This window comes from Tachyglossus aculeatus, chromosome 3 (assembly GCF_015852505.1).
Source record: "Tachyglossus aculeatus isolate mTacAcu1 chromosome 3, mTacAcu1.pri, whole genome shotgun sequence".
Classification (NCBI taxonomy): domain Eukaryota; kingdom Metazoa; phylum Chordata; class Mammalia; order Monotremata; family Tachyglossidae; genus Tachyglossus; species Tachyglossus aculeatus.
The window spans coordinates 71,715,217-71,735,353 of NC_052068.1; the positions used below are offsets into that span (position 1 = coordinate 71,715,217).

The 20,137-nt window shown below is 42.8% G+C and overlaps 1 non-coding gene across 1 annotated transcript; it reads left to right on the forward strand.

Moving 5' to 3' along the window:
• The first annotated feature begins 4,811 nt into the window (after positions 1-4,811).
• LOC119925980 lies at positions 4,812-4,949 on the forward strand. Its single transcript, XR_005449900.1, has one exon. It is a non-coding gene; the product is annotated as a small nucleolar RNA SNORA7 (small nucleolar RNA).
• The last annotated feature ends 15,188 nt before the right edge of the window (positions 4,950-20,137 follow it).

Consider the following 20,137-nt stretch of genomic DNA (forward strand, 5'->3'; position numbering starts at 1 on the left):
GATTTCAGCATACCATGAAAGGATATTGAGCTTATTTGAAATTTACCGCCTTATTCTAGTGTGATATGAAGGAGAAATTCAGAATGCTACAAATTATTATTCTTGAAGTAATGCAAACTATGTAGGAAGGGAACAGTCTACTGAGCCAGGATTTTAAAATTATCTAGATAAGCACAAAATATTGGAAACATTAAAAAAGCACTCAGTAGGCCAGAGAAGAAAAAAAATCCTCAATTTCTGCAAACTCCTGAACTGAATATTAACCAGGGACAGAGGTCCTGGAATATTAAATCCAGAAAGAGTCAATTTTATTGTTTGTCCAGTTTACATGCTAATTTTTCCTTTTCTCTTAGTTTATCCTTGTCCATTTCACCTAAGCTAATGACAATTCCTTCCATTCTCTAACCTAAGCATTTTGTCACTGGATCTATCCACAGTTTTCAAGATCTTCTGCAAATATTTTCTGTTCCCTGCAATCAGAGCTGTTTGATAGGAGAATGGTCATCTAACTTGTTGGGAAGAAACTAATGAGGCACAAATCTGAGCAATTCCATAGCAGGGAAGTTCCTAAAATGTTCCAGAGCACATCTGTGTTACAATATGAGCAATGGCCCTAGACTAGAGAAGAACGAGAAGAATCACAGACAATAGCCACATTGCAACATGGTTTGGTAGGCAGGTCTTTTAGAAGACCTGTGCTGGATGACATGGCAACCCATCCAGAGTGCAAGATGAGAGTGTCAGGATGCTTCTCTAACTGTAAGCTCATTGTGGGCTATAATTAGTCTGTTTATTGTTCTATTGTATGCTTCCAAGTGCTTAGTAGAGTGCTCTGCCCCCAGTGAGAGCTCAATTAATGCAATTGAATGAATGAATGCACTGGTGTGGCCTGAGATGTAAATCTTCCTTTGCTGAAACATTTAAGCAGTGTGTGTGCTTCCTCACTTCCAATAACTTGTTAGGTTTTTGGTTGCTTTCCTTACAATGGCCATTGTAATATCTAGCACCTCTGTTGTCATTCTTCATTCATTCATTCAATCATATTTATTGAGTGCTTACTGTGTGCAGAGCAATATACTAAACACTTGGGAAGTACAAGTCAGCAACATATAGAGACGGCCCCTACCCAACAAAGGGCTCACAGTCTAGAAGGGGGAGACAGACAACAAAACAAAACATGTAGAAAGGTGTCAAAATCATCAGAACAAATAGAATTATAGCTATATGCACATCATTAACAAAATAAATAGAATAGTAAATATGTACAAGTAAAATAAATAGAGCAATAAATCTATAAAAATATATACAAGTGCTGTGGGGAGGGGAAGGAGGTAGGGCAGGGTGGATGAGGAGGAGGAGAGGAAAAAGGGGGCTCAGTCTGGGAAGGCCTCCTGGAAGAGGTGAACTCTCAGTAGGGCTTTGAAGGGAGGAAGAGAGCTAGCTTGAAGGATGTGTGGAGGGAGGGCATTCCAGGACAGGGGAAGGACGTGGGCCGGGGTCGACAGCGGGACAGGAGAGAATGAGGCACAGTGAGGAGGTTAGTGGCGGGAGAGGAGTGGAAGGTGTGGGCTGGGATAGAGAAGGAGAGAAGAGAGGTGAGGTAGGAGGGGGCAAGGTGATGGCGAGCCTTGAAGCTGAGTAAGGAGTTTTTGCTTGATTCATAGGTTGACAGGCAACCACTGGAGATTTTTGAGGAAGAGAGTAACATGCCCACACTCCACCAAAACTGCCCACTCAAAGGTCACCAATGACCTCCTTCTTGCCAAATCCAATGGCTCCTACTCTATCTTAATCCTCCTCGACCTCTCAGCTGTCTTCGACACTGTAAACCACCCCCTTCTCCTCAACACACTATCCAACTTTGGCTTCACAGACTCTGTCCTCTCCTGGTTCTCCTCTTATCTCTCCACCGTTCATTCTCATTCTCCTTTGTGGGCTCCTCCTCCCTCTCCCATCCCCTTACTGTAGGGGTTCCTCAAGGGTCAGTCCTAGTTTAGTCACTCTAACACTCTATTAGCCTTATTTTCCTGGTGTAGAGTTTGTACCCCTCCTTTGATGTCAATATGCTCCCAAATTGAGATGCAGGATGGCCCAATAGAAATAACACAGGCCTGGGAATCAAAGGGCCTGGTTTCTGATAATAATAATAATTATGGTATTTATTAAGTGTTTACTATGTGCCAAGCACTTTTCTAAGAGCTGGAGAAGATACAAGGTTTTTCAGGTTGTCCCAGGTGGGGCTCATAGTCTCAATTCACATTTTACAGATGAGGTAACTGAGGCACAGAGAAGTAAAGTGACTTGCCCAAAGTCACACAACTGACAAGTAGTGGAGCCAGGATTAGAACCCATGACTTTTGACTCCCAAGCCCTTGCTCTTTCCACCCACTGATGCTTCCACCACATGTTTACTGCATGACAGACATTGGGCAAGTCACTTAACTTCTCTGTGTCTCTGTTACCTCATCTCTAAAATGGGTGAGCCCCTTGTGGGACATGGACTGTGTCTTATCCAATAAATTTGTATCCCTCTAGACTGTACGTTTGTTGAAGGCAGAGAAAGTATGTGACAATTCTGTTGTATTCTTCCAAGAACATAGGACAGTGCTCTGCACACAATAAATGCTCAATAAATACCACTTATTGTTCTACCCCAGAGCTTAGTACAGTGCCTCGTGCATTGTGAGTGCTTACCAAATGCCATTTAAAGAAATTTCTCCATTTGGATATGGTTTTAAAGTGAGGATTTCTCTTCAAGACCCTCTTCACTTCAACAGCAATTGTTTTGTTTGCATGTTGATGACCAAAATTTTGTTAATAGGGAATTGATAGGGAAATGGGGTCAAAGAGTTGTGCTTCCATCTTTATGGGCAGTTGATCACCTAAAGGAGACATTTTGTTCCTTGCACCTTTTCTCAACTGGTTGCATTCACCATTGGTTGCTCACTGTATTGTTCTTATTCCTGGGGCTGTAAATTTTCACTGCTTCAATTTTTTCCACTATCTACATAAATACATCCTTTTGGGCAGTGTCTCTTGGGCCTTTATTGCATCACTGAGAAATTAATTCCCAGCCCAACTTCATGCAATCACACATTTTCCTTCCTAATTATTGCATTTCATTTTTTCAGCATTGCTTTCAGATATACCATAATGGCTGTGGAAAGAGAGGGTATGTCATATGCTTAAAATCCCTGGCATTCCCTTTTTCCAGTCGAGCTTACTGAAAAGCCTTTTCAGTGAAATTGTGTAAAGCCTTGGAAAACATGGTCATCTCTCCATATTTTTATGTGATAAAGTTTGTCAGGTACTGAGACCCACTGGGCCCCTGCTCCTGTTGTGCCGTGTAATTGAGGGGCTAAGGGGGATTTAAACTGCACCAGAGTATGACCCCTTGAACATTTAGAAATTTAGAAAGCTTGGATACTAAAAGGATTCCGGGCAGAAGCACCCTAAGGCCATTAACACCAGATTTATCAAACTGTGATCTTTGTCTCACATTATTTTTCTATTTAAATCATTTCATCTTTTCTATTATGGTTTTTTTTAGGGTATTTGTTAAGCACTGACTGTGTGCCGGGGACTGCACTAAGTACTGGGTTAGATACAAGCTAATCAGGTTGGACATAGTCCATGTCCAACATAGGGCTCCTGGTCTTAATCCCCATTTTTCAGATGAAGAAACTGTGGCACAGAGTAGTTAAGTGACTTGTGCAAGGTCACACAGAAGACAAGTTGAAGAATCTGGATTAGAACTCAAGTCGTCTGGCTCCCAGGCCTGTGCTCTTTTCAAAGGTCCACTGCAAATTCCCAAACATTGTGTTTTTTACAAATCCTTCCCCAACTTATTTTTATATTCTGAGTGCCTGGTGGGCCAGGGACCATGTGTAACTCTCTCACCTCTGTCTTTTTTTTTTCAGCTCAGAATACAGTGATTTGCACACAGTAAGGTCTTAATAAATTATATTACTACAGTGATTTCTGTTATGCAATTACAGACATTTCAAGGAGATCATTTCTACAGAATTTGAGCACAGTACAACTATTTATTGTTACTTGAGTTTTTCTATTAGTTGGAGGTGGCTTATAGGTGAGTTTACTGAGGGCTGAGGAATGGTAAGGTATCTTTTGTCTTTCTAATGGTCCAGGCTAGTTGAAACCATGAGAGAGTTCATAGAATAATAATAATAATAATAATAATAATAATAATAATAATGACATTTATTAAGCACTTACTATGTGCAAAGCACTGTTCTAAGCACTGGGGAGGTTACAAGGTGATCAGGTTGTCCCACAGGGGGCTCACAGTCTTCATTCCCATTATACAGATGGGGTAACTGAGGCCCAGAGAAGTGAAGTGACTTGCCCAAAGTCACACAGCTGACGAGTGGTGGAGCCGGGATTTGAACCCATGACCTCTGACTCCAAAGCCCAGGCTCTTTCCACTGAGCCACGCTGCTTCTCTTAGCAGCAGAAGAAATGATTTTTCTGTTTACAGCACTGCAGACAGTTTTAGCAGCAGTAATGAATAAAGCCAGGTTTACCTGATAAAGAAGACCTCATTGAGAACGCTACTTGTTAGTTTCTCCTCTGAAAAACCCTCCTCCTAGCCCCCTACATCCCTCCCCTAATTAATAATATCACTAATAATAATGATGATATTTATTAGGCAATTATTGGGTGTCAAGAACTGTACTAAGTACTGCAGTAAAGGTAAGACAAGCAGGTCAGACACAGTCCCTGTTTCATTTGGAGCTCACAATCAAAGAAGGAGGGAGAACAGCTATTTTATCCCCATTAAACAGATGAGGCCCCTCTTAGGGTCGCACCTGGAGAGTTTCCAGTACTCTACCAGTCTCAGCTATGAGAGGGAGAGTCAAGCAGAAGCATATCCATTCCATTCCTAGCTTGTCCAGTGGCTAACGAGTGGAAGGCAATCTGCTACAAGTCAAAACTCACCTGTGATGGACAGCAGCAGCACGGGAGAGAGTCAAGGGCGGAGACTCGAGGTTACTGCGTGGAAGGAAGCAATGGTAAACCACTTCAGTATTTTGACCAAGAAAACTCTATGGATACACTACCAGAACGATTGCAGATAGACAGCGGGATATTCTGGAAGAGATGTGTCCGTGGTGTCGCTATGGGTCAGAAACAAGTCGATGGCATAGAACAAGACAATACAGGAAACAGATAAGGAAATTGCAGCACAGAGAACTTAAGTGACTGGTCCAGGGTCACACAGCAGGGAAGCGGCAGAGATAGGATTAGAATCCAGATCCTCCGACTCCCAGGTCTGTGTTCTTTCCACTAGGCTATTCCACTTCTATGATCAACCTATGGTATTTATTGAGCTCTTACTACATACAGACTACAAAGTTCTTGAGTCTTGTTCTTAATAATAATAATAATGGCATTTGTTAAGCACTTACTATGTGCAAAGCACTGTTCTAAGCACTGGGGGGGGTACAGGGTGATCAAGTTGTCCCACGTGGGGTTCACAGTCTTAATCCCCATTTTACAGATGAGGTAACTGAGGCTTAGAGAAGTTAAGTGACTTGCCCAAGGTCACACAGCAGACATGTGGCGGAGTCGGAATTCGAACCCATGACCTCTAACTCCAAAGCCTGTGCTCTTTCCACTGAACCACGCTGCTTCTGTAAGCGCTTAGTACAGTGCTGTGCACACAGTAAGAGCTCAATAAACATGACAGTGAATGAATGGGAGCGTACAATACAACAGAGTTAGCAAACACATTCCCTTCCCACATTGTACGTATGGTTTAGTGGATTACTGGCATCTCTCTCTGCCTCTAATGCAAAAGTGCTTTGCTATCAACATAAGAATATGTGCTCTAACAATGGGAAATCATCTTTTTTAATGGTATTTGTTAAGAACTTTCTATATGCTAGGCTCTATTCTAAGCGCTGAGGTAGATCCCAGGTAGTCAGGTTGGACACAGTCCATGTCCTACATGAGGCTCACGGTCTTAATCCCCATTTTGCAGACGAGGCAACTGAGGCACAAAGAAGTGAAGCTACATGTCCGAGGCCACACAGCAGACAAGTTGGCATAGCCGGGATTAGCACCCATGTCCTTTTGGGTTCTAAGATTGGCCCAAAAGTTCTGCAGAGCTGATCATTGTGGGAAATTTCAATGTATGGATTGGCAGTGGTACCGAGACCTGGAAAGAAGTAATTGGACTGCATGGTCAGCGAATGTGTCAACTTTCAGTTCGTCTTCATCACTGACACTTTCACCCTCTGAAACTATACTTTCAGGGATAATTTCTATAGCACGTTCCTAAAGAAGTGAGATTGAAAATGTTAGGAAACGGAAATGAGAAAAAGCCATCTTGAAAGCTCCCTCTGAATGGTGTTAAGGGCTGTTCTGACATCACGTTGTCTAATAAATACAAAATTTTCTCTTACATCATCATCATCATCATCAATCATATTTATTGAGCGCTTACTATGTGCAGAGCACTGTACTAAGCGCTTGGGAAGTACAAATTGGCAACATATAGAGACAGTCCCTACCCAACAGTGGGCTCACAGTCTAAAAGGGGGAGACAGAGAACAAAACCAAACATACTAACAAAATAAAATAAATAGAATAGATATGTACAAATAAAATAGAGTAATAAATATGTACAAACATATATACATATAATAATGGTATTAAGTGCTTAACTATGTGCAAAGCACTGTTCTAAGCACTGGATACAGGATGATCAGGTTGTCCCATGTGGGCCTCACAACCTTAATCCCCATTTTACAGATGAAGTAACCGAGGCACAGAGAAGTTAAGTGACTTGCCCAAAGTCTCCGATAAGCGGCGGAGTCGGGATTAGAACCCATGACCTCCGACTCCCAAGCCCGTGCTTTTTCCACTGAGCCACTCATTCATTCATTCATTACATAGAGCCAAGGTATAAATGGACTAGTAGAAAGCAGTGAGACCTAATGGGAAGAGTACAGGCCTGGGACTCAGAAGACCTGGGGTCTAAATCTGGCTGTGACACTTGCTAGCTGCAAGACCTTGGGCAAGTCACTTACCTTTGCTTTCCCTCAGTTTCCTCATCTGTAAATTGGGGATTAAACAACTGTTTTTTCTCCTTCAGACACTAAATCCCACGTGTGACAAGGACTTTGTCTAAATTGATTATCCTGTATCTACCCCAGCGCTAGGTATAGAGTAAGCACTTAAAATCATTAGTATTATTACCATTATCATTTTCATTGTTATTATCTGTGGAAAAGTAGAATCTGAACCATGAACACAACTGAAAGTCAAAATCCTAGAGAATGAAAAAAAGCACTCAAGGAACTTTCAAAAGAAACTTTTATTAGAAAATGAAACCCCATTGTTTCTCCCAATAGGATTATGATTGGTAATGTCCATGGCATGCTTTCAGTCTGCCAGCCTTTAATGCTTTGAGCACTACCAAAAAAAAAATCCCCGAGAACTGTAAATTGAAAATAACTCTGAGATCAAAGAACAATTTACAGCAAGACAAGTAATAGCATTGCATGGATTTTATAATCACCCATCAGGGAGACTTGAAAAGGTACTGATCAGAGTAGCCATGAAAGGGGCTGAGTGTTGAACAAAAGCTGCAGCAGAATCAGTGTTGCTTAGCATGGGCCTGGGAATCAGAGTTTCTGGGTTCCAAACCTGACTCTCCCATTTGTTTGCCGTGTGACCTTTGGCAAGTCACTTTGTGTCTCAGTTATCACTTTGTGTCTCAGTTATCTCATCTATAAAGTGGGGGTTAAAATTCTGAGCCTTATGTGAGACAGGGACTGTGCCCAACCTGATTATCTTATACTACCCTAGAGTTTAGTAAAGTGCCTGGAACATTGTAAGCACTTACCAAATACCATTTAAAAAAAAAATGTTGTGCTTCCCTTCCATATTCATGCTATCAGTTCTGTCAACACATCTGAAATAAGGAAATTAGCCTTTGGCTGTGTGCCGTATTCATCAACATGGTTTAAGGGGAAAAAGCACTCTGGCCGGGCCCTGGACACCTGAAGCGTACATCCCACCTAGTCCCTCAGCCTGCAATCAATTAATCAGTAGTATTTATTGAGTCCTGACGGCATGCAAAGTACTGCAGATAGCAATGGAGCTTCTGCAGATTGCCAAGATCCGCCCTACATTGCCAAGATCCGCCCTTTCCTCTCCATCCAAACCGCTACCCTACTAATTCAAGCTCTCATCCTATCCCGTCTGGACTACTGCACTAGCCTTCTCTCTGATCTCCCATCCTCGTGTCTCTCTCCACTTCAATCCATACTTCATGCTGCTGCCCGGATTATCTTTGTCCAGAAACGCTCTGGACATATTACTCCCCTCCTCAAAAACCTCCAATGGCTACCGATCAATCTGCGCATCAGGCAGAAACTCCTCACCCTGGGCTTCAAGGCTCTCCATCACCTCGCCCCCTCCTACCTCACCTCCCTTCTCTCCTTCTACTGCCCAGCCGGCACCCTCCGCTCCTCCACCGCTGATCTCCTCACCGTACCTCGCTCTCGCCTGTCCCGCCATCGACCCCCGGCCCACGTCATCCCCCGGGCCTGGAATGCCCTCCCTCTGCCCATCCGCCAAGCTAGCTCTCTTCCTCCCTTCAAGGCCCTGCTGAGAGCTCACCTCCTCCAGGAGGCCTTCCCAGACTGAGCCCCTTCTTTCCTCTCCCCCTCGTCCCCCTCTCCATCCCCGTCTTACCTCCTTCCCTTCCCCACAGCACCTGTATATATGTATATATGGTTGTACATATTTATTACTCTATTTATTTATTTATTTATTTTACTTGTACATTTCTATCCTACTTATTTTATTTTGTTGGTATGTTTGGTTCTGTTCTCTGTCTCCCCCTTTTAGACTGTGAGCCCACTGTTGGGTAGGGACTGTCTCTATGTGATGCCAATTTGTACTTCCCAAGTGCTTAGTACAGTGCTCTGCACATAGTAAGCGCTCAATAAATACAATTGATTGATTGATTGATTGCAGATAGCAGAAGCAGCTTGGCTTAGTGGAAAGAGCCCGGGCTTGAGAGAGAGAGGTTGTGGGTTCTAATCCCGGCTCCGCTACTTATTAGCTGTGTGACTTTGGGCAAGTCACAACTTCTCTGTGCCTCAGTTACCTCATCTGGAAAATAGGGATTAAGATTGTGAGCCCCACGTGGGACAACCTGAATACCTTGTGTCTACCCTAGTGCACCCTAGTGCTTAGAACAGTGTTTGGCACATAGTAAGCACTTAACAAATACCATCATCATCATCAATACCAACTCCCCAAACTCTGGCTGGGTGTGCTAAAGGCTTTGATGGACCACTTGAAAATTCATTGTGCATGGAATACTATTTTAGCTTGTGTTTTATGTATGGCATGCCCTATAGAATACTTTATGTGTGCAACCTGAGTCTTTACAATGGGTTGTGGGTAATACCACATTACGTTACAGGTGTGGCTCATTCTAAGTAACACATGCTCCGTAAGGGCAAGGTTCACCTTCAAGCATGTTCTATCATTCCCTAGGACATTTGGTGAATGTTTATGGTGGGGAGGTCCATAAATGTTATCCAACAACAACCACCATTACACAAGTGAAAAGGGTAGGGAAGAAAGGATGTGTCTCTCCCAGCAGCAGTAAGTTAAAAAGTATAATACCATCCAATTTTAATAAAAGAGGCTAGGTTTATAAAACACAATGCCTTGTATTCTTTAGATAAAACCACCTTTCAAATTTTCCTTGAGATTTCAGTCTTTGCAGATATAGAACAATATTTTAACCCATAATAAAAATTGACAATTATGAATAGTCAGACTCCATGGTCCCCTCTCAGGGTTGCAACTGAAGAGTTTCCAGTATTTTACCAGTCTTGACTACAGGAGGGAGAGTTAAAAAGAGGAATGTCCATTCCATTCCTAGCTTTGGGAGTGGTTAGCGTGCGGAAGGCAATCTGTTACAAGTCAAAATTCACCTTTGTCGGTCAGAAGTGACATGGGAGAGAGTCGAGGGTAGGGACTCATGTTTACTGTGCAGAAGGAGGCAATGGTAAACCAATTCCATATTTTTACAAAGAAAATTCTATGGTACACTACCAGAACAATTGCAGATGGAGGTGGGGCATCTTGGGAGAGATATGTCCATGGCATAACTATGGGTTGGAGATGACTTGATGACATAAGACAAGACAAGACTCCACGTTAAAATCTTTGTGAAGTTGTGTAACCATAATTTATTTAGAATCAAACCACGGAGGGAAACAGGCCTCTTTTCCCTGTTAATGTGAGCTCAAAGCATCCACAGTTATGTTTTTAATTATACTAGTCAGTGTTTAAGTTTCCACTTGATAGATTCGGTTTTGTTTTTGAAGTTTTAAAATAGCAAGATCTAAAGCCAGCTTGGGCCACTTGTTGACATTTCAAATAAAGATATAAATTGCACATCATAATTTGTGCCTGAGTATTTTCTCCCAGCCCTTAGTACAATGCTCTGTTTACAGGAGGTGCTTAATACTTACTATTACTACAAGATTAATTTTAATAATAATAATGATGGCATTTATTAAGTGCTTACTATGTGCAAAGCACTGTTCTAAGCACTGGACAGGTTACTAGGAGATCGGATTGTCCTACCAGGGGCTCACAGTCTTAATCTCCATTTTACAGATGAGAGAACTGAGGCACAGAGAAGTTAAGTGACTTGCCCAAAGTCACACAACTGGCAATTGGTGGAGCCAATTGTCAAAGCCCGTGAGCCACAGAGGGGAGGATTGCACCCAAGATTTTCATATTTAGTGTAAAATCTACCTCTCTCTTATTCTTTTCTTCCTGTCACTTCATCAGAAGGATCTGGCCTAGCTGTTGTGAGTGAGAAGATCTGCTGCAGTGAGCACATTGGGCCCTTTGCCAAAGGTCTTAGGCCATGTAGGGGCAACTGGCAAGTCGGAAATGGTGTGGTCTAGTGAAAAGAGCACAGGGCCGGGAGGCAAACGACATGGATTCTAATCCCAAATCCATCACCTATCTGTTGTCTGACTTTGGGCAAAACACTTAACTTCTCTGTCTTTCAATTCCCTTATCTGCAAAATGGGGATTAAATACCTGGTCTCCCTCCTACAAAGATTGCGAGTCCCTTGTGAGACCTATTACCTTGGATCTACACCAGCACTTTATACAGTGTTTGGCATGTTGGAAGCGCTTCCCAAATACCATAATTGTTATTATAAATGGGATGGGGGCTCCCTTCAGGCACCATATCTGGGAGCTGTAGAAAGCCACTTCAAAGGCTTCTGGCAGCTAGCTAAGTCATTGTCCATCCCATTCTATCGCAGCAAGGAGACAACCCCCTCGCTGCCCCAGCTTGGCTCAGTGGAAAAAGCCCGAGCTTGGGAGTCAGAGGTCATGGGCTCTAATCCTGCTTCCACTATTTGTCAGATGTGTGACTTCGGGCAAATCACTTAACTTCTGTGTGCCTCAGTTACCTCATCTGTAAAATGGGGATTAAGACAGTGAGCCCCATGTGGGACAACTGAATACCTTGTGTATACCCCAGCATTTAGAACCATGCTTGGCACGTAATAACCGCTTAATACCATTATTATTATTATTATTATTATTATTAATGATAATGACAATAATAATTGTAGTAGTAATATTTGTACTAAGCACTGTGCTAAGCTTGCAGGTGTGCTTCCCAATGTGTTGCCCCTCTACCAACATGCTACCTGATTGCCTTCTATGCCTCGGTGAAACCATGACAGGCACTGTACTCAGTATTCATTCATTAATTCAATCGTATTTATTGAGCACTTACTATGTGCAGAGCACTGTACTAAGCACTTGGAAGAGTACAATACAACAATAAACAGACACATTCCCTGTGCACAATGAAAATACTGGAGTAAATATATGATAATTAGGTCAGACACAGACCTTGTCCCACATAGGCCTCAGTCTCAATAAAAAGGGAAAAAGGTTTTAATCCTCATTTTACAGTAAACTCTTTGAAGGCAGGAATTGTGCCAACCAACTCTATTGCATTGTATTTTCCCAAGTGCATAGATCAGAGCTCTGCACACACTAAGTGCTCAATACATAGGATTGATTGAAGAGAAAGAGGCACAGAGAAGGGAAGGGACTTTCCCAGAGTAACAGAGCTGTCAGATAGCAGAGCCAGGATTAGTACTTAGCTACTGTGATGCCTATATCTGTGCTTTTGGCCAGGCCACACTACTTGACTGTTTTGGGAATGGTCCAAAGGTTCTGTGCTGTGAGTCTTTAGAAGCCTTGGATTCTTGGAGGTAGTATGTACTGGGGAGGGAAAGGAGAGGTTTTTTTTCCCCCCTTCTTGCTCAAAAACATGCTAGGAAAAGTCAAGGGACAGAGTACTTTTCCAAAAGGATTAGTTTCAGTTTCAGCTTTTCTATTTGCTTACAGCACTTTTTCTTCTTCATTGTCTAATTACACAAACAGAATGCAAATTGAATTCTGCTTAGTGACCCTCTCTCAAGACATCCACAAATCTAGAAAGCTAATTAACAAGCTCTCTATAGCAGATCATTAGTGATGCTGATAACAGATACCTTGAGATCAGAGGAAGAAACTGCCCAAGTTTGGATATAAGCTATCTAGCAAAGCCATATGAAATGGCTCCTGACTACTTGGGATAAGACCAGTGAATATTGGACTTTGTAATGCTAGCTCTCTAGGGGGTCTCAGTAATAGGTCAGCTTTAGGTCGGCTTTAGTTTATCAATAGAGTGAACACTTTAGTTTGGATGATGTTTCCCTTTAGGACCAAAAGATGAGCCTCAGTCTTAAGACTCGGGGATCTACAACTTGCTCAGAGGAACTGCTTAGAATGAGAATGTTTTGCATAATACCACCATAATACCATTCACACTCTCTCCTCCCTGCCTGTCATGGTCTCACTGGAGTACAGACGGCAGCCGGAGAGTAGGTTGGCAGGACAGCAGCACATTGTGAAGTATGCATGCAGCCTTGTTTCACACAAGACTCATTTATGGGCAAAACCATTCCAGCAGAGTCCCGATGTCAAGTCACTTCACTTCTCTGTGTCTCAATTCCGTCATCTGTAAAATGGGAAGTAAGACTGTGGGACAGGGACTGTGTCCAACCTGATTAGCTTGCATCGACTCTAGTGCTTAGACCACATTCATTAACACATTCATTCATTCATTCAATCATATTTATTGAGCATTTACTGTGTGCAGAGCACTGTACTAAGCACTTGGGAAGTACAAGTTGGAAACATATAGAGACGGTCCCTACACAACAGAGGGCTCACAGTCTAGAAGGGGGAGACAGACAACAAAACAAAACATATTGACAAAATAAAATAAATAGAATAAATATGTACAAATAAAATAGAGTAATAAATACATACAAACATATATACATATATACAGGTGCTTGGAGAGGGGAAGGAGGTAACGTGGGGGGATGGGGAGGAGGGGGAAAGGAAGGAGGGGGCTCAGTCTGGGAGTAGTCACATAGTAAGCGCTTAACAGATGCCATCATTATCATTATTATTATTGGTGCCATGGCCTGCCCAGTGATAGTCTTGGCATCCACTGTTGTCTTCAACGCCTATGTTAACCACCTATTTGAGGACTCATGGTTCATCTGCCCATGTCTGGAATGGTTTTTCAGATAAGAACCCTTTCCCACTGTTCGTCGAGCAGGACTAGAACCCAGGAGTCCTGTTCACATTATATACACACATGACAGTCCTGCACCTAAAATACCATGCAGTTCTGGTCTGCTACACGTTAGGGAGGAGAGAAGACATCTGGAGGATATGCAGAGATAAGCAAACAGGATGGAACTCCCTCTCTATAGGTTGTACTGAATGGATTGTCTTGGGAAATAAAAGGCAGGAGAAAGGTCACAATTGAATTTGCCTAATTATAAAGGGAAAGGTTAAGGCCAGGCTGTATTTTTAACAAAGGAGTTATTAAGACTGAAGCCCAGAGGCTTTAGTCTTAGAAGGACATCTGTCCCTCCCAACAAAACTATACCTCTTCCTGACATTACCAATATGCCACTGCTTCCAAAGATGGAGACTTATCTAGACTTGTAAAATGGCCACTACAAGGCTACCAGTGCCTGCACATCTGCAAATGTGGTTAGACCACAGGCCTGGAAGTCAGAAGAATCTGAGTTCTAATCCCAGTTCTGCCACTTGTCTGCTGTGTGACCTTGGGTAAACCACTTAATTCCTCTGTGCTTTAGTTACATTATTTTGTAAAATGGGGATTAAGACTGTGAGCCCAACATGGGACATGGACTGAGATTGAGTGTGACGTGCTGACAGGACATGCATTTAGAAATGTCCTAGAGATGGGGGAGCCAGTAAGAATTCAAACTACAGAGATACCTTCATGAAGGTGACAGCTGATGTCCTGAGAATAGAAGAGCTCCTGAAGAGAAACAAAAAAAAGAATACCTTCTTTATGTTATTTGAAGTGCAAGGTATGGGCAGCCCAGAAAAAGGAGCCTGTATGGCCCAGCGTTCTCCCCAGGAAGGTCTGGGGTTGTGGGTTATTGCTTTAAAATCCTGCTGCCTCCAGTAATTAACCCAAATAGATTCCAGTCTATGCACCTCCTAGCTCTTCACTTCTGACTGTGTAACGGGGTGTCACCACAATTTGGTGGGAAGGATGTAAGATTGAGGGGGATCTTCTCCACTGCCCTTCCCCTTTCCCCACTCCCCCACCCTGCAGTCGCCATTACTTTGGGGAAAGCAAGCTATGGGGTGAAGAGTTAATAATAATAATAATAATAATAATAATAATAATAATGATGGCATTTATTTAGTGCTTACTACGTGCAAAGCACTGTTCTAAGCACTGGGGAGGTTACAAGGTGATCAGGTTGTCTCATAGGGGGCTCATAGTCTTCATCCCCATTTTACAGATGAGGTAACTGAGGCACAGAGAAGTGAAGTGACTTGCCCAAAGTCACACAGCTGACAATTGGCAGAGCTGGGGTTTGAACCCATGACCTTTGACTCCAAAGCCTGGGCTCTTTCCACTGAGCCATGGATGGGGGAGAAGAGTGTGTCAGGAAATGCTATTTGGTAACAGAGAGGATAGTCTTGCCTCCTCCTCCTGCCAAGGGTGCCTCTCCTCCCTCTCCCAAGACAGTAAACTGCCTGGCCCAGCTGCAAAGACTGGACATGTATCATTTATCCAAGCCCCTCCTCAACTCAGATCCCCAACCCTGGACACAAAATGAAGGATCCAAGGCCCCAAGCAGAGGTGACTTGTGGGTGAGCATGTGTATGTTGGGTGTGGGGGGCACACACATGTGCGTTTACTCTTCGGGATGCTGCCTCACTACTTTTGATGTCTGATTGTCTTGGATCCACCCCAGTGCTAAGTACAGTGCTTGGTGCTTAGTAAGGTCTTAACATGCACCATAAAAAAAAAAAAAGATGGAACAGTTTCTGCTTAAAAAAATAATGTTAATTGTTAGATTCAGGAATTCCCAACCGGCTTGGTATTCTATAGGGCAGACCTGTTTTGGGAAGTAGAGTAGGGTGGTGGATTAAAACCAGCAGTTCTACAAGGCTTTGGTCTAGAGAAGAGCAAATAGAGCCCAGAGGAAGATTCTCTGTTTCAGAAGATGGTTCTACCTTTTTGAAAGCGCAAAGATCACCTTGCACCTACAGATCCATAGCTGGTAGACAATGCAAGCATGCAAAGAACTTTAACAGTTAAAGGCCTACTGAAGTAAGTCAACACATTAGATATTTTCCTAATCTTTTTGGTCCATTTTGTAAAGCAATGGTGTGTTTACAGGTAATTTTCCATTAGCTAATGCTGTAATGAGCAGACCCTCGATTATGACATTTTGATTAAACTGCAGCCTGCTTCATCTCAAGTCCCCAAACAAGATTACTCTCACCAAAATTCTATACCTTCATGAGCATCAGCACTTTCACCACCAACACAGAACTGAAGGTGACCATGAAATTTCACAACCCACTGGGGTAGAAAAAATGATTTCTATTTAGCATCTTGAGCTTCTAAGGATCACTTGTCCCTGCCTGACATACCAGTCGGTTTCCTTCAAAACCAAGGGAGGGAGAAGAACCTGCCATGGTCATACTGGAAAGCAGTTGTGGAACCCACAGCGCCTGATTTCCAACCCAGTACCCTAGTCACATCAGCGTCATTTACTCACTGAAGTGGCTTCGGTAAATCACAATCTATTTCTGGAGTGCTTACTGCAGAGCATTGTACCAAGTGCTTGTTTTGAGCCTCAGGGCACTATGAAACTTGAAACGATCATCAGGCTCAAGAGAGATTTGGATAATTTGTGGATGAGCAGTGAATGATGGATTTTTCGAAGGAAGGTGAGGATGGAGAGAAAGAGGATGTTCAAAAACTCATCCCTAACCACAAGTCCCATTTTTCGATCAGGAGGGCAATCATTTCACAATTCCTCCATGCTTTGGTGCATTCCTCCATGCACCAAATCCAGGTGCCTGGATATGAGACTAGAGGAACCACTGGTCCTAACCCAGACCTGGCCTCGCTAATGGTTTTTGCTTCTACAAAATGTTAGCAGCACCTGAAAATGCACAAGTTATCATCCTTCTTCCTGTCCATCTCCAACATTGAACCTGATTACTGCCATTTCAAATTCACCCTGGCTGACTATAATTCAGTCCCCTCTTCCGCTTAGCAATAAATCATTGTGAAAGAGCAGAGGGGAGTGGGGAGATGGTTGCAATGTCCAGATCAACCTGGCAGGTGGCATTTGGAAGAGGGATTGCTCTCTGAGAAAACCTTTCACCAACAATGGGATTCCAAATAAGCAGGCTGAGAAACAAGGTCAGATCCCTACATGAGTTAGGCCAACTAGTGAAACAAGAAACATGGAAGGTTGTATCAACCCCTGAACAACCCTTTCGGCTACGCTCCCATCCTGGGATAGGAAACCGCTTTCGGTAGTGCCATCATCAGGTGAAAAGGAAAGCTCAGTATGTCAGTAAATGATGATAGGGTATGGTTAGGAGCTTCAGGGAATGCATTAGGGTCTGTCCAACTGCTGCTTATGAAGTCATATTTTCAGTTTTAGTACAATTTGGTACACATACCCAGTAGCTATTTTTGTAATATACACATTTTGAAGTTAAGGTAACCAAACAGTATACTTAAGAAAGTACATCACCACCAGTATGTGTGCCTTTCTTTAAAAAGAAAATGAAAAACAGCTATCAGCAGTTAACCTGAAATCAACATCTGCCTCATTTTGAATCTGACTCTTTATACCCACCACAGATGGCACTGTTAAATAAGTTATCTATTTGGTCAGTTTATCAAGCACCAATTGTTGATTCAAGTGAGTAATATTTAACAGTGTTATTCTCATTTAATGACAAAGAAATCTATAGTCACAATAACCAACAATACATATTTGACAATCCACAAGATTAATGCAGCAAGGGTTTTTTTTAAAATGGTATTTATCAAATCTTTGCCATGCATCAAGCACTGCTCTAAGCACTGGGGTAGTCAGTCAATCGTATTTATTGAGAGCCTACTGTTTTCAGAGCACTATGCTAAGCACCTGGGTGAGTACAATAATAACAGACACATTCCCTGCCCAAGAACTTACAGTCTAGAGCAGATACAAATAAATTGGGCTGGGCACATTCACTGTCCCACAGAGGGCTCAGAATCTAAGTAGGAGGGAAAATAGGTATTGAATCCCCATTATGCAGTTAAGGAAACTGAGACACAGAAAAGCTAAGTGACTTGCCCAAGGTAACACAGCAGGCAAGTGGTAGAGCTGCTATTAGAACCCACATTTTCTGGCTTCTAGGCCCATGCTTTATCCTCTAGGCTGGTTGCTTCCCCATGGTTGGTTTCCCTAAACTTATGTCCAGGGTTTCTGCTAATCAATGGTGTTTGAGTGTTTACTGTATGCAGAGCTGTGCACTAAGCATTTGGGAAGGTACAGTACAATAATAGAGTTGGCAGATATTTTCCTGTCCACAAAGAGCTTACAAGCCTCATGGGGAGACAGACACTAAAAAAATTATGGCTCTGTATATAATTGCTTTGGGGCTGAGAGTGGAATGAATATCAGATGCTTAATGCACAGATCTGCATCACCCTGACTTGCTCCCTTTATTAATCCCCCATCCCAGGCCCACGGCACTTATGTACATATTTGTAATCTATTAATTTATATCAATGTCCATCTCCCGTTCTATACTGTAAGCTTATTGTGGGCAGGGAATATGTCTGCTTACTGTTATATTGCACTCTCCCAAGTGCTTAGTACAGTGTTCAGCACACAGTGAACTCTCAATAAATATGATTGAAGGAATGAGTGAATAAACACAGATTCGAGAGCTGGGGAAATGAAGGCTTAGTAGGTGAAGGTGGGGAGAGTGTTGGTTTGTCGTGTATGAAGGGAAAGGGAGTTTTAGGCCAGAGGGAGAACATAGTCAAGGGGTTGATCGTAAGATAAACAGGATCGAGTTACAGTGAATAGGTACTCTCTTGAAGGAACAGCAGTAGGGCTGGGTAGACAGTAAGAAAAGTCAGGGTCCTCATGGCTGAGTTTCACTGGTCCTACCTCTCTATCCTCCTTTTCTCCTCCATCCCCAGAGCTACCCTCCTGCTGTGATACCCGCTATGGTCCACACTGCCATCCAAACACAGAGAGAAACTGAAAAATTAGGTCAGATTTCTAACTGCTCCCTACAGGACCTGTTAGTTTCTCAAATGGAACAAAGGGAATGATCTCCTTACCCTAAGCTAGTAGGTTCTTAAACTCATATAATTCTGGAGAAAATGCTTCCTCAATTAAGGAAAGGCCACATTTATTTTTTAAATGGGGTTTCAGAAGGTGTCATTAATCTCTTATTGAGACAGATTTATTATCAACATGTCTGTTGCCTGTCATATGACGGATGGGCCAAATTCACTTTTTCAATGATTAAATACATAATAATAGTTGGAAGAATCCATCATCTACTGCTTATGAATTCCAGTGATAAGTAGAGAGGAGACGTGCAGGAAGCAGAAGAATCAGAGGCCAGGAAGAAAGCCTAATGGTTTGAAGTCATACTCAGGAGGCGAAGAGACCTAGGAAGAGCTGGAAAGAGACTGAAGCAAAGGTGAGGCAGAACCAGCTGAAACAGTGGAGGAGAAGAGAGATGGCTCTAATCTCAAGCCAGCATGCATGCTGTGCATGCACACACACACACACACACACACACACACACACACAAACAGAGAGAGAGAGAGAGAGAGAGAGAGAGAGAGAGAGAGAGAGAGATCAAGACTGGGGATGTAGATGTGGGTTTAGATGGAGAATATAGGGGTCCCAGAACTGAACCTTGAGGGAATCCTAAATTTAGGGGGTGGGAGGCAGAAGAGGAACTCATAAGGGGGACAGAGTGACCAGAGAGAAAGGGAGAGAACTAGGAAATGATGGTGTCTTCGAAGCTGATGTTGGATCATGTTTCAAGGAGAAGGGGCTGGTCAACAGTGTCAAAGGCAGCTGAGAGGTCGAGGAGGATTAGGGTGGAGTAGAGGCCATTGAATTTGGCAAGAAGGAAATTATTTGTGACCTTTGCAAGGGTGGTTTCTGTAGAGTGAATAGGATGGAAACCTGATTGGAGAGTTTGATATAATAACATTGGTAGACAAGTTCCCTGCCCACAAGGAACTTTGAGTCTAGAACAGGAGTCAAACCCTAAAACAAATTAGGGATACATACATACATGCTATGGGGAAAATATCAAATACTTTAAAGGGTGCAGATCCAAATGTACAGGTGATGCAGAAGGAAGAGAATTAAAGAAAATGAGGACTTAGTTGGGGAAGGCTTCTTGGAGAAGGTATGGCTTTTAGAAGGCTTTGAAGGTGGGGACAATGGTGATATGAACATGAAGAGAGGAAGTACCAGGTCAGAGGCAGGACATGGGTGAGGGGTAGGTAACGAGATAGGCGAAATCGGGCTACAGTTGGCATTAGAGAAGTCGTGTAGATTGGGCTGTAGTTGGAGATTAGTGAAGCGAGAACTGACAGTGCCTGAAAGCCGAAGGCCAAAAGCTTCTATTTAACTCAGAGGTGGAT